Below are 16070 nucleotides of genomic sequence, written 5' to 3'. Positions count from 1 at the left end.
TAGGGTGCCTGGTTGGTGGCCTGGCATGTGAGGGAGACCAGTGCACTACAAATGCTGGCTCCTCCCATGACCAAATGGATTTGGCCGGGTTTGAGATAGCCGCCATTAGTTTCCATTATCGGCGAAATCCAATGGCGGCCATCTCTAACGCCGGCGATCTCTAAGGGCAGGCCAAACGTTGAGATTTGGCCGGCCCCGACCGTATTATCAAAATGAAAGATGGCCGGCCATCTTGTTTCGATAATAGAGTCGGGTATGCCACTTGACGGGGCCGGCGTTAAAGATGGCCGCCCTTATAGATGGCCGCCCCGTTCGATTATGCCCTTCGCTATGGACAAGGTTCCCTGCTACTTCAGGGCTCTGCTTCGTTGGCCCCCATTAGATCCCCATGTGGTCCTCAATCTGAATACATGTACACTCCACAATGGATAGTATGGCATGGATAGCCAAAAATGATCCTTAAAAACAGGAAGCTTGGGAGTGACTGCAAGAAAATCTGCACATCTTTTATTCTAAGCAAGGGTAAAATTTGAAAAAAAAAAATCAATATAATAAGAGAAAGAATAAAAGGAATCTAGGAACAGGGCCAATATCAGGAACCACAAAGCCAAGAAAGATGCATATTACTATTCTAAAAACTCTGAATACGGTATCACTGCTGCTGTAACAGTGACAGGAGGGATTTGCTGCTTTTAAAGGAACGTGCTGGATTTTGGGGGTAGCTGTCTTGCCATTAGCATCAGTGACTTAGGACTGATCACAGTTTCCCAGGACCGATCATGGTTGAACATTTTAAAAGAGTCATGACATCAGGACTGAAGCCACTAGGTGGGGCCCTGGAAACACGAGCACTCTTAGCCTTAGTAATATGCATAACTCCTTATGGTATGTTGGCCATTCTTCCCCACCCTCCCCCGGCCCCACCCCACTTCATAGCTTACTGAAAATCTCATTCTCCACCTCAGAACAAAGAGGCTTGTATTTAAAACTACATTTATCTTATTTGGTAGTTCCTCGCTGCCCTACCTCTGGTGGTGCCAATTACTTACCTGCCAAGCGACCCAGTTCCTGCTGATTTTAAGCTTACATCTCAGTGCATTGTGGTATGTGTAGTTCAACTACTTTAGGAAACTGTAAAAAAAGGACAGGGGCCATCCCTATGACTCAGGCTGTAGTGCAGTATACAGCTGCACAGGACCAACAGGCCAAATGGCAGTGGCTGCTACACAACAGTGTTGAAAATAAATCTCAAAGGAAATTTCCCTTCTGGGCCCAGGGCCAAGATGGGGATCTGAGCTGCCTAGACATACTCTCAGGGATGAAAAAGGGTATTTAAATGAATGGAAAAACAGGGCAGGGGAGGGGAACTAAGGCCGGCTTAGTCTCCCTCCAGAAACTGGGTCACTTGGCAGTTCTGCTCGACAGTAACAAGAGTTGCTATGCACTGCAATACATCTTAGTTCTTGATGTAGCATTTGTATTAGCAAATGCTATAAACAAAAGGGTTTTTTTTACGCCTATTATATTCCTATGGGTAGGGTTACCATATGTCCGGATTTACCCGGACATGGCCTCTTTTTGAGGACATGTCCGAGCAACCGGGCGGGCTTTGCCAATCTGCCCGTTTGTCCGGATTTCTGGACAAACGGGCAGATTGCTAGCCTCCCCTCCCCTTACTACTGCCCTGGTGGTCTAGTGACCTCTTCTGCCTTCGGGGCAGGAAAGAGCCCCCTCTTTCCTGCCCGAAGCGCTGCCCTGCATGCATCCTTTCTGTTCCTGATCTCGGCGCGGATTCAAAATGGCCTCCGAGAGTTGAAGTGACCTTGCGAGACTTCAACTCTCGGTGGCCATTTTGAATTGGCACTGAGATCAGGAACAGGAAAGATGCATGCAGGGCAGCGCTCCGGGCAGGAAAGAGGGGGCTCTTTCCTGCCCCGAAGAGGTCATTAGACCACTAGGGCAGTAGTAAGGTAAGGGGAGGGGGGTGACGGGGAGGGGGAGTGACGGGGTGTGTGACAGAGGGGAGGGGAAAATGTGACAGGGGGTGGAGTGAGGGCGTGAAAGGGGGCAGGGCGGGGCAGGGTGTGAAAGAGGGTGTGATGGGGTGTGTGGTGGGGGTGGGGCATGTGTCCTCCTTTTGGGGGAACAAAATATGGTAACCCTACCTATGGGTATCTCAGCGTTTAGCACCAGCTGATTTTTAGCACGAGCTAAAAACACTAGCGCACCTTATTAAAAGCTCCCCCCCCAATCAAATGCTAAGATGTACGCACATGCAAGTCAAACTACCTATACGCAATTTTTGCAAATATCAATTTTGTCAACAGTCCGGCATGTCTTTGTTCCAGCACACCTCGCCTTCAGTTCTTCCTCTTTAAGAAAGACAGAAAAAGTTGTGGATCTTATATGCTTATGGTAAAGAGAAGAAACAGGCATTGAATCTGTTGGAATGTAATTGTATTTTTACATGCATTGCCTGTCACCTATTATTTCTCTGTGATTACTCTGTGACCTCTGATGTGAATTACTTAGAGAGGTCACACAGCTATGTAACTTCCTGTGGGGGTTAGACACTGCAGACACAGCAGATGCAGCACATGGAGCTCATGATCTCTCCTAACCTGAGAGGATCTATGGTGGTGTGAGCATCCATTACCATCTAAGCACATGGAAGGAGCTGATAATACAAATGTATAGTAATATGTATATATAAGCCTGTCTGATTATAATCTAACTACAAACTGTGAGTAAACAGATGTTTTGTTACTTCAACTTTAAAGTGACTCAGCAGTGAATTATTCAGGGGTGAATGAGAGAGAGATGAAGAAAGAAATTAACATTTCTAAAGCTGAAGCTGTGTGTACTAAAATCTGCTAATTATTTACTACAAATAATCCAACAGAATCCTCACTCATGCTGGCCAGGAAGAACAAGCTAACCCTTTTCTCCTCCTGGGGTTTGTGTGAAAACTCCAGTGTTAGAGAACACTGCGCTAGGGTTACCATATTTTGTCCCTCCAAAAGGAGGACTCATGCCCCGCCCCCACCACACACCTGCCCCACCCCCTTTCACATCCTGCCCTCTTTCACACCCTTGCTCCGCCCCCTGTCACATTTCCCCTTCCCCCTGTCACACACCCCGTCACCCCCCCTCCCTGTCACCCCCCCTCCCCTTACCTTACTACTGCCCTGGTGGTCTAGTGACCTCTTTGGGGCAGGAAAGAGCCCCCTCTTTCCTGCCTGGAGCGCTGCCCTGCATGCATCCTTCCTGTTGCTGATCTCGGCGCCGATTCAAAATGGCCGCCGAGAGTTGACGCCTCACGAGGTCACGTCAACTCTCGGCGGCCATTTTGAATCGACGCCGAGATCAGCAACAGGAAGGATGCATGCAGGGCAGCGCTCCGGGCAGGAAAGAGGGGGCTCTTTCCTGCCCCAAAGAGGTCACTAGACCACCAAGGCAGTAGTAAGTAAGGGGAGGGGAGGCTAGCAATCTGCCCGTTTGTCCGGATTTTTGGACAAACGGGAAGGCTGGTGGGCAAGCCGTCCTATAGGACGGCCCGCCCACCAGCCTGCCATTTGTCCAGAAATCTGGACAAACGGGCAGATTGGCAAAACCCGCCCGGTTGCCTAAATCCGGACATATGGTAACCCTACCCTGCGCTCACCCTGTGAGTCTTTTGTGAACCTCTCTGCATCTACACTGAACATCTAGGGCCCTGACATGCAAAGGATTTATGCTCCTACCTTTGGGGTCCTTTTACCAAGCTGCGGTAAAAGGGGGCCTGTGCTAGCATCAGCGTGTGTTTTTGATGCACACTGAGGGCCCCCTTTTACCACATCGGGTACAAGGCTGTCTTTTTTGCTGGACAAGAAATGGCCATGTGGTAAGTGAACTACTTGCCGCGTGACCATTTCGGGGGGAGCACTTACCGCCACCCATTGAGGTAGTGGTAAGGGCTCCTGGGCTAACCTGGCAGTAACCCACTGGGCGTGGGAACTACCACCAGGCTCCTGTGGAAGTCTGGCAGTAGTTTCGGATTGGCGCGTGACAAGCCTGTTGCTGCACGCCAACCTTTCAGTAAAAGGGCCCCTTTGAGAGATATACTCATAAATTTACTAGGGCTGAGTGCAACATTTTTACTCAAAGGGCCCGATTTTCAAAGCAATTTAGACAGCCAGAAGAGGACCCTGGCCGTTTAAATCGCCTGTCCGGGGCTAACCAGGCATTTTCGGTGTCACTTAACCGGATAGTGCTGCGGAAAATGCCTGGTTAGCGCTTATGTGAAAACCATCTATTTTGGGGGAGCTCCAGGGATGGAGCTGGCACTTAACTGGAGATAACCGCATAAACAGGGCCACATAAAATGCATTTCTATCTTTTTGCGGTTCTTCATAGCTGGTTAAGAGCGGAATATCACACTTAACCAGCTATTTTTTGCCAGCTCCGTATGCACAGAAATTTAATCCTGGAGGATGGACATGGTCCGGCATTAAATTTCCAGGTATACCCTGGGATCCTATATAATGCACCTAGAGATTCCCGCTGAAATCCAGGCGGATTCTATAACAACGCACAGCACTTAACAAGGAATAATGAGCGCTAATTGGCAATAATTAGAATTTACATGAACAACTTGCTAAGTGTATTCTGTAATGCGCTGCACCTAACTTCTAATGCACGCAAGCAAAAAGGGGCGTGGTTATGGTGGGGAAATGGGCATTTCTTGGGCAATCCAAAATCTATGCATGTAGTTATAGAATATGGCCCAGTGTGCCTAAATGGACACACACAGTTTTAAGTGCTGGGATATCAACTGAGAGTATTATATATACCACGCCTAAATCTAGGTGCCGTTTATAGAATACACTTAGGCAGAAATGTTTTCCACGTGGATTTTTTACGTGCCTTATATAGAATCATGATAAGTGCTACACTGTTTGCAGCATCCTCTGATATATTCGAGATTGCTACATCCATCTAGCAGTTTTAAAGAACGATTATTGTTCTCTCTGTGACCTTTTTCTCCAGGTGTGTATGCATATTATTGTACTCCAAAGACGCCTGAGGACGGCTTTGCAGCCGAAACACAGCCCATGTTGGATGTTCGGGTTTTTTTTGTCACCTATCCAGTTTTAATAAAGGACTTGCTGTTATCATTCTGGTTCATTAGTGTGGTCATTCCCACTGCTTTCTGCCTGAGATGTATTGCATACAATAATGAGTAACCCTCTTGGTTGCATATGAAGTAAGTGGCTGGGTGGTTACCTAGGGTAAGTCTGTGGGGTTGGGATAAGGAGCACACGATCACATTTGTTGGTTGGGTCCAAGGCCAGGACTGGTAGAGACTAGCAGGCTGAACATGCAAGGCATCAGACTATTCACACTCTATACCAATGATTCAGTCCGTACCATAGTCTTTTATCAAGAACCAGAATGCTTTACTGTATTCCTCAGCTGATAATATAACAGTTACACTTCACATAATGGGCGACCAACTGTTTACAAAGTCTTTCTCCTCTCTCCTCCATTATCACAAGAAACATTTCCTGATGCCTCCCTCAATAGACCTTCTTACCTGAATGGTGAGAGTCAGCACAGTTCTTTAGTATTCAGTATAGAAGCTGTTAACAATATCGGTGCAATTTACACAGATGTCAGCTCTTGCAGACAGCTGGTTGTAGACCCAGGGGCTCTGCTGAAAGGAGTGATGGTCCTGCTATTTGCAAAGGGCACTTAGGATGGATGTTTAACCTGGAATAGTTTGTATTCTCCTTCTGCTCAGGATGGTAGCTGCCCCTTAGAGATTAGGTGAAAGATGTCTGGTTGGTACAACTCCAGAGGACTCCTTCTCCTTCCCTAGGACAAGAGGAGCATAAAGGGTCCCCATTCCTCCACACTAAACAAGCCAGTAGCCTTCTGCAGGTTCTCATGCTTGCCCTCTGTCACTTTTATAAATTGCCTTCTTGGTGCTAGCCCATGATGAGGACATAGCAAAGCTGATATTTCTCTCTGTGTATCTTCTTCAGGTTTGGCAAGAAAGGTCACCCTCAAAGCTAAGGGTCAGAGCTGGGAGATGAAACCTAAGACACGTTTACTGGCATGGAATGACATCTTATCATCGGGGGAGGGGCTTCAGCTGCCACCAGACCCTTCCCACTGATTATCATAAGCACTCTTATTTCTCCCCCTGTTCTACACAGTTCTACCTCCTTCTGGAAAGATCCTATGCTTTTCTGGCATGTGGCAGGAAGCACAGTGTTTATGAAAAAGCCACTGCTTGATTAGAATAGAGGCTGTCTGACTGCTGATGATGTAAAGCAGACAGATTTCTGCAATTGGTGAATTACCAACAGGGTTATAACCCTCGAGGACCAAGGTTGTCCACCCCTGTGTTAGATACTTTCCTATTGGACTTGTAGTTCTTTTCCTTTAATTATCTTTATATTTTAATGTGTAAACTGCTGAAATCTATATAAGCTAAGCAGTATATCAAGTTTTAATAAACAGAAATATCATTGTTGTAGAGATGTGATTCTATAAGTAAGATGATCTTTTAACAAACTATATTTTTTGGTGGGACTTGTTGGTAACTGTGGGAACCAATATTCTAGATTGCATAACTCGGGGGGGGGGGGGGATTCTTTGGCTGGGAGGAAATAAATTGGGTATTGATGGAATTACCAAATGTATTAAAGGCAGTTCTGTAACTGGGAGTGTGCAGTTGCTCTCACCTTGCATTCAAAGTGTATACAGTTAATTAGCACTTACATGCATTTGGGTGCACTCACACCTTGCATTGACCTTGCATAAGTGATCATGCCTAACTTTTGGCATGCCAGTGCAGGTTTGGGCTGGTATACTATAATGGCTTAGGTATACTCAAATGCCATTATACAGCTGGCACTCAACAGCATGCTATTGTGCACCTAAAGAGAGGCACCACATTCTTAATTGCCCCAGCTGTCTTTACTTTTCAATTTAAACTGTCCTGACATCTTATATTAACAGTGGTATATCCAATTTAATAAATAAATACATAAAACTGGTATGGTAGAAAAAATTGTTAGAGAGGGGATACAGTAGCTCAGCTCTTTTTTTTTTTTGTCTGTACTCTGTGGGAAATGTTTCTGAATGCAAAGGCTAGGGCAGTCATAGAGGAATAACTGCTGAAGAGTAATGTTTGCAGTCGGGTTGCCATTTCACTTGGAACAGGTTGACCCAATACTAGTTCAGCCGTATCCAGGTTGCTAAGGAGCTAGTCTTTGCCTTTTCTGCTCCTGTTTCAAAGCATTCTGGGAGTTTCTCCTTAACATAACCAGTTGAAAAAGCACTGGATTATTGTTTCCATCTGACCAGAAGTCAGATGGCAGTCAATCGATGTAAGACAAAACTCAAAACACAGCACAAAAGGCAGTGCTGGGGATCAAACAGTCCTACTCAGACTGTGCATTTATGTCCATCATCTCTTCCTGTTTTTGTTTGGAGAGAGATTTGGTCACTCAGTTTTTCACAAACAGGCATTCCTGGGACGTGGTGGTATAAACACAAGATAAATAATGTCTGAGGTATCGCTTAAGTACACATTTCAGGCCAGTCTCAGATTGGGGTGGATAAACTGAAAAGGAAGCTCTATTGCTCCTACCACTAGTTTACCACCATGTTCAGACTTTCCATGGCAGCGATTTCATCACACACCTCCGAGTAAACAACATTGCAAGGGAATTACAGCCTGCATAATTATAACCTCTGTTCTTCTGAGAGAAATCCCTGCTCAGCAAATGAAGTCATGACACCACATCTGTGTGAAGCCTGTCCATGGCATCATTAAATCATTTTCTTCCAACACATTATAAATAATAATCTATCAACCGAAGCCTGAAATTCAACTGCATTTCAGGAGACCTTACGACCACAATTTGGTAAGCTGAAGATTTTCTAGAAACACAAAAACAGTTGACTGGCATGGTGCACCGTTCCCAAACAGAATGGATACACATTAGGGTTGTCATCTCACACAGGACAACTTGAACCTCATGCTGTACTGGTTTCCCCCATGGCATGCACGGAGATGTAGTTTTGATTTTCCCTTGAAAAGTAAGAACAACTGCATGCATGCAGGCTATAGGGATAAAACAAGGGGTGAACCAGCATTTCTAGCATGTCCCAAACAAGGTAAAAACTTTACACCAGTGGTTCTCAACATTGTATCTATCAGGACACACCTGATGGATGATGCTCACTTATGTTCAGTGCTTTTTTTGTAGAAAAAAAGGTGCCGGTACTCATTAAGGGCGGAGTCACCACATATGGCTCCACCCCAATGATAGCCACACCCACATTAGCCACACCCCTTATACCAGCCATGGCGCATATAAACAGACATCATTGAAAATATACTGGTATAGTAGAAAAACAATAACTTGTGATTTTTTTTCATTATAAATCATTTCTGTAAGATGTTACAGCTCCAGTATACCCAGTGCAAAATAAGACAGCAGATGTAAATTCTCAAATTGGACAAATTCCAAACACTAAAATGAAAATAAAATGATTTTTTCTACCTTTGTTGTCTGGTGACTGTTTTCTATCCATACTGGTCCAAGTGTCTGATTCTGCTGCTCTCTATCTGTTCTCTTAACTCCGTTTCCAGGGCTTCCTTTCCATTTATTTCTTTACTTTCCTCCTTTATTCTTCGATGTACAGCATTTTGCCTCTCTCCCCACCAACCCCTCCATCCATCCATGTCCAGCAATTCTCCTCTATCTCCTGCTCTCCTCTCCATCCATTTCCAGCATTTCTCCTTCCTCCCCTGCCATCTCATCCATGTGCATCTCCTTCCTATCTTACCTTCCCTCCATCCATGTCCAGCATGTCTCCTCTCTCCCCTGCCCTCCCATGTCCAGCGATTCTCCTCTGTCCCGTCCTCTCCTGCCATCCATGTCCAGCGATTCTTCTCTGCCGCCTGCCATCCATGTCCAATGATTCTCTCTTCCCTGCCCTCCCCTCCCAGCAATGTCCAGCAATTCTCTGTTCCCTCCCCTCCCAGCCATGTCCAGCAATTCTCCGTTCCCTGCCCTCCCCTCCCAGCAATGTCCACCACTAATTCTCCATTCCCTGCCCTCCCCTTCCAGCAATGTCCAGCAATTCTCTGTTCCCTCCCCTCCCAGCCATGTCCAGCAATTCTCCGTTCCCTGCCCTCCCCTCCCCTCCTAGCCATGTCCAGCAATTCTCCGTTCCCTGCCCTGCCCTCCCCTCCCCTCCCAGCAATGTCAACCACCAATTCTTTGTTCCCTGCCCTCCTCTCCCCTCCCAGCAATGTCCACCACCAATTCTCCGTTCCCTCCCCTCCCCTCCCAGCAATGTCCAGCAATTCTCTGTTCCCTCCCCTCCCAGACATGTCCAGCAATTCTCCGTTCCCTGCCCTCCCCTCCCCTCCTAGCCATGTCCAGCAATTCTCCATTCCCTGCCCTCCCCTCCCCTCCTAGCCATGTCCAGCAATTCTCCGTTCCCTCCCCTCCCAGCAATGTCCACCACCAATTCTCCGTTCCCTGTCCTCTCCTCTCCCATGTCCTGCAATTCTTGGACCTTTTTTTTTGCCCCCCCCCCCCCCCCCCGGCGACATTCCCAGCGAGTCCTGACCTTACTTTTTTTTTTAAGACTCAGAATGCGCGAACGATGCAGCCAGCAGCGATTGAAAGAGGCTGTCTGGTGTCTGCATGGGAGCTTCCCTCACCCTCTGCGAGTCCCGCCTATGCGGAAACAGAAAGTTGTAACAACGAAGGTGGGACTCGCAGAGGGTGAGGGAAACTCTGACGCAGATGCCAGACAGCCTCTTTCAATCGCTGCCGGCTGCATCGTTCGCACGTTCTGAGTCTTTAAAAAAAAAAAAAAAGTAAGTGCAGGACTCGCCCGGAGTGTCGTGGGAGGGGGGGGGGGGGCAAAAAAAAGGTGCCGGTATGCCGTACCGTTGCATACCGGCACAAAAAAAAGCACTGCTTATGTTACACATTGCACACATAGCTGTCATGAAGTTCAATGTAAACATATTCTGCATTCATAGAAACTCCCCCTGCCTCCCTCCACACACACACCACCTTTTCCACAGCATGGATATGAAGTAGAACTTGGACATCTCTCCACACAAGTCATCATACAAAGCAATTCCAATCAACGTGTCATCTCAATAACAAAAACCTAAATTCTCTTTAGTAACATGTTATAAAAAAAAATTGCAACATCATAGCAACATGTATTACCAGGACTCAAGAAGCAACAAACCTACCTATGAAAGGCAGCATTGCAACACCTAAGTATGCACTATTTTTAAAAAATAAAAAAAAGACTGCTACAGATACATAGAGGGGCATAATCGATTGGGGCACCCAAGTTTGCATGAGGGCGTCCTCACAGGACAGCCCCACAAAGTGGCGGGGAAACCTGTATTATCGAAACAAGATGGGCGACAATCTTTTGTTTCGATAATACGGTCGGAGACGCCCAAATCTCAACATTTAGGTCAACCTTAGAGATGGTTGACCTAAATGTTGAGATGGTCGACCTTAGAGATGGTCGTCCCCAATTTTCGGCGATAATGGAAACCGAGGACGCCCGTCTCAAAAACGACCAAATCCAAGCCCTTTGGTCATGGGAGGAGCCAGAATTCGTAGTGCACTGGTCCCCCTGACATGCCAGGACATCAACCGGGCACCCTAGGGGGCACTGCAGTGGACTTCACAAATTGCTCCCAGGTGCATAGCTCCCTTACCTTGTGTGCTGAGCCCCCCAAAACCTACTCCCCACAACTGTACACCACTACCATAGCCCTAAGAAGTGAAGGGGGGCAGCTAGATGTGGGTACAGTGGGTTTCGTGTGGGTTTTGGAGGGCTCCCATTTACCACCACAAGTGTAACAGGTGGGTGGGGATGGCCCTGGGTCCGCCTACCTGAAGTGCACTGCACCCACTAAAACTGCTCCAGGGACCTGCATACTGCTGTCATGGAGCTAGGTATGACATTTGAGGCTGGCATAGAGGCTGAAAAAATTTTTTTTAAAAAGTTTTATTTAGGGTGGGAGGGGGTTGGTGACCACTGGGGGAGTAAGGGGAGGTCATCCCCGATTCCCTCCGGTGGTCATCTGGTCAGTTCGGGCACCTTTTTGAGGCTTGGTCACAAGAAAAAATGGACCAAGTAAAGTTGGCCAAATGCTTGTCAGGGATGCCTTTCTTTTTTCCATTATTGGCCCAGGACGCCCATCTCTTAATCACGCCCCAGTCCCGCCTTTGCTACGGTGCCGACACGCCCCCGTGAACTTTGGTCATCCTTGTGACGGAAAGCAGTTGAGGACACCCAAAATAGGCTTTTGATTATGCCGATTTGGGTGACCCTGAGAAAAGGACGCCCATCTTCCGATTTGTGTCAGAAGATGGGCACCCTTCTCTTTCAAAAATAAGCCTGAAAGTAACATAGTAAGTGATGGCAGATAAAGACCTGTACGGTCCATCCAGTCTGCCTAACAAGATAAATGCATTTTACATAGTATGTGATACTTTATATGTATACCCAAGTTTTATTTGTCCTTGCCATTCTCAGGGCACAGATCGTAGAAGTCTGCCCAGAACTGTTCTTGTACTAAAAGTTCTGAAGCTAATGTCGAAGCCCCTTAAATACCTATGCATTAGTAAAATACTCCACTTCTATTAGACACATAGAACACTTCCCCAAATTGGAATAGTTGACCCCAAATGTGGAGGCAAAACCTGAAATGGAAACCCCAATAATCCACTTTTTATACAGTGCAAAACTGGAGAACGAGAAACAGAATACATTCTCTCCAATATTAAGCAAAATACAGAGAGAAGAGAATGCACAGTCCCACAAATAAATTGTTATGGTTTCTTTGCTCTATCACCCCATCTGTGTCCCCATCATCCCCACTTTGACTTTCTCTCCAATCATCCTTTCACTTCTTCCAAATACTATATTTCCCTTCAATCATCCCCTCTCAGTCTCCCATCTTTGTGAAGCATACCCTTGGCACCCTCTACCCTGTACTTCCTCTTTCCCTTCCCCTTTCTCTACCCAGCAGAATCCTGACCTCGTCTCTGACCACCTCAGTCCAGTAGATTATGACCCCTCTCTCCCCCAAATCCCTCTCGATTTCTAGCAGAAACTGACCCCCTCCCCCTTTCTGCTCCTTAACCAATCTTTTCTTTCACACTTCTCTAAGCCCAGCAGACCACTGAGCACAATTTAACTGGGCAGAAGCCTCTCCCTGCCTGCATAAATCACTTTAAATATTGACTCAATAAATTATCCCTTTAGCAGCTGACTACCAACATTAAACAGATAATTTTAAAGGCTGCCTCACTTTGCCCCAAACCTGGCCCCAGATGGTATCAGGCTATTCAGACAAATTTTCAGTTTCATATGATTTATATATTTTTTGAGACTATATGTATAAAGCCAGTTAAAAACTCACCAACGGCTGCTGAACATAGAGCTGGCTTTAAATATCAGTCCATACACTAAACCCCTCCTCAAAAATCCCACAACTCTACTCAAGGACCTCTCTGTACCCAGTACCCTGAAATGTGGGACCACCACCAGCAAACAAGCCCCTATCACTACTGCAAAGGACTTCAGCTATCGATACATATTGGATAACATTTGCATTTTTGAGCTATTCACTCTGAATTTAAAAGTGACACAGTGGAATGTGCTGTTGAAGAGATAAATAAACCCCTACAGCAGTGGTTCCAAAACCTGGTCCTAGAGGCACCCCAGTCAAGCAGGTTTTTGGGATATCCACAATGAATATTCATGAGATATATTTGCATGCACTGCCTCCACTGCATGTAAATCTCTCTCATGGATATTTATTGTGGATATCCCAAAAACCTGACTGGCTGGGGCACCTCCAGGACCAGGTTTGGGAACTACCACCCTACAGGTCAATTTTCAAAAGGCATTTAGACATTATGGGTTGGATTCAGTAAATGGAACCGAATAGTAGATGACAGGAAAAATTCGAGCACAGCACTATTCTATAAAGGGCGTTCTGGGCCGAGCATTCTTTATAAAATAGTGTTTAGACTGTATTCTGGTACCCAACTTTTGGGTACGAGGACTTAGACCAACTGAAGCCTGGTATAAATCCTGGCATGCATTTTGGGCACACAACCCTCAAATTCTATAACACTGCATGGGATTCTTTGGAATGCCCCTGACCCACCTAAGCCCCTCCCATTGCCTCTCCCCCTTTTGGGCAAGAGGATTTGGGCACATTTTTTATAGAATCGCATACAACCAGATCTACATACAAATTAACATCAATAATTGTTTGTTATCAGTCAATTATTGATTGTTAATGGCTCATTAGCTAATCTATTTGCACGCAGACCTCAGGATCAGGTGCAATTTTGGGCACCATTTATAGAATCCACTGCAGAATCGCACTTAGCCGGCATGTACACCTATATATGTATGTTCTAGTATTCCAATCATTTACTTGCACACTAAAGGTGTAAATGAAGCTTTCAGTTTGTAGAATTGTTCTTCGTGTATTGTGGCTGGTACTGGTCAAAACTTGGGGTTATGTTATAGCTTTCAAAGTGGCTATGTAGCATGACGCCAGATATGCTTTTAAACTGGGAAATGTCAGGTCAGCTTTTATGTCTGTTCATTTAATAAAGGTCTCATTTACCTAAATTTCAAAAGGGCTTTGAGGTTTTGCAATTACCTAAGCCTGTTCCTTATCAGCCATTTCACTGCTGCTCTTTTTGCTCTTAAATAGGTTTGGAATCTGTTTGAACTCTGAAGCACTTACTGTGGTGAAGAAAATCACCAAGCAGAATGGAATGCTAAGCCTTTTGTTCACTTTTAGGAGAAATGCAACTAACAGAGCTGTGTGTATTTTTTAGGTAAAAGATACTGGGCCCAATAATCAAAGTGATTCAAATGGGCAAAGAGAGGCTCCTGCCCATGTAAATTGCCTGTGGCCGCTCAACCCCCAATATTCAACTATACTAAACCAGACAGTGCTGCTGAATATCGACTCTGACCACCCATAAGAAAAGAAATGGGCAGATCAGGGGTGGTACAGGGGGTGGCATTGGGGAGGAGCCAGCAGTTAGGTGGGTGCCAGCACCCACATAGCTAAGCGGGCAAATTTAAGAGAGCTCAAAAGCTGTCCTAATTTGGGTCACTTAGTTATGAGAGTGCCAGTGCTGAATATTGGCAACACTTGCATAACTTATTTTTCTTTAGTACCCACAATCCCCCTCTCAGCCCCCTAAGAAGCCCCCTCCTTCCCTCCCCCTCTCCCCAGCCTGTACCATGTGGAAGCCCCTCATCCCCAGAATGTCACTCCCATCCCGAACCCCCCCTGAGGTCTAGGTAGGCCCCCCAGGCCTAGCTTTGCTCCTTGGTGGTCCTCTCACTCCTGCCCTTTGTGGCTGGCTTGAGAAAATGGCTGCCACCGTGCCACGGGAGCTTGGGGTAGAGGGGTGACATTCCAGGGGGTGGAGACTGGGAGGAGGGGATAGAGGCTTTTTCAGGGGTCAGAAGGGGGATCGCGAGCAGTTAAAAAAAAAATATTATGCAGGTCCCAGCCAATATTCTGCTGGGGCCCACATAACTGTCTTACGTGGGCCTTGGCTGAATGTTGGCCAGGACCCTGTACGTTCTGTACGGGACAATTTAGCATCACATATTCAGTGCTGGTACCTGCACATTATCCAGCACAGAATATCTGGAGCTAAATTAATCAGCGACCGTCAGCATTAAAAAAATCGATGACCACCGCCATCTGAATTTGGACGGACTTTTGCTATTGCAATTTTCTCCTAGGTTTTGATATTGGAAAGGTACGCAAATATGTGTTTTCCAAGGTAAAATTGACACAGGGACTAATCATAGGCAATCAAATACACAATCTATTAAATAGCAGAAGACATGAAGGGGTAAATTCTATATAGGTCACTAAAAGTTAGGTGCCAAAAAGCTGTGTGCTAAGCTAGTATGTTACAATGGCAAAGTTGTGCATCAAATCTGTCATAAAATCAGTGGCGTAGCTAGGTGGGGCCATTGGGGCCTGGGCCCCCTAAATTGCCCCCTAAATTTGCTTTGGGCTCCTGGTTGGCTGGTGGGGGTCCCCAACCCCCACCAGCTGAAGTCTTCATCCAGCGCTTGTCTGCGGTGGTGCCGCTACATTGTCTGCACTGCTCTCTCTTCCCCTCATGTCGGGTATGCTCCTTTTAGTGAAATTGAGCAAGGCAGGCAATGCAGCGGTGCCGGAGACCAACACTGGATGAAGTCTTCAGCTGGCGGGGGTTGAGGACCCCCTCCCAGCCAAGGTATTTGCGGCGGTGGTGCTTCAGCTTGCGGGGGATGGGGACCCCCGCCAGCCAAGATGTGCAGTGGTGGCAATGGGCGGCGGAGGGGGTGGTTGTGGGGCAGCGACCAAAATGTGCCCCCCACCTTGGGCTCTGGCCCCCTCCCACCTGGAGGCCTGGCTACGCCCCTGCATAGAATCCTAGCATGAGTCAGCAGTTAAGCACCAAACTTTAGACATGACCACTTATGCCATGGCTTGCGTAAATGTTGGCTTGAAAATACGGCAGTTGGGTGCAAAATTACAACTATTCTATTAAGTGTACACAAAAATAGTTGGAACCCACCTGACATGCCCATGACCCTCCTATGTTAATGCCCCAAGTTGGGGGTGTGTGAGAGAATTTAAGCGCTTTATTTATAGAATAGGGGTGTAAGTCTGTTAGGCCCGCACCTGCAAATTAGTGCCAAATGTAATACCAATTACTGGAGACTCCCCAAGAAAGCCATATTCTATATGCAGTGATAATACTGGTGAAAGTAACAGAAATGCATTTTTCCATACTCCACTAAATACAAAATTAGAAAAGATATACATTTCCAAAAGAAAGCAAGCATCCATGAACAATATATTTCAAAAAAAAAAGCAAACAAATATGAGTAGCATGTTCCCCTTTCCTTTCCCTCCCCTCCATGAACACATGTCCCCCTCTCCTCTCCACCCCCTTCTATATGCTGCA

General features: G+C 46.4%; 1 long non-coding RNA gene across 1 annotated transcript; it reads right to left on the bottom strand.

Annotated features, from left to right (window-relative positions):
- Window positions 1-212: 212 nt before the first annotated feature.
- LOC115469754 lies at window positions 213-15686 on the bottom strand. The gene is made up of 3 exons (XR_003942038.1): window positions 15674-15686; window positions 12038-12040; window positions 213-323 (listed from the first exon to the last, which is right to left on the bottom strand). It is a non-coding gene; the product is annotated as an uncharacterized LOC115469754 (long non-coding RNA).
- Window positions 15687-16070: the final 384 nt, after the last annotated feature.

The sequence above is a fragment of the Microcaecilia unicolor genome, chromosome 4 (genome assembly GCF_901765095.1).
Source record: "Microcaecilia unicolor chromosome 4, aMicUni1.1, whole genome shotgun sequence".
Classification (NCBI taxonomy): Eukaryota; Metazoa; Chordata; class Amphibia; order Gymnophiona; family Siphonopidae; genus Microcaecilia; species Microcaecilia unicolor.
This window is presented reverse-complemented; position numbering and strand designations above follow the sequence as displayed.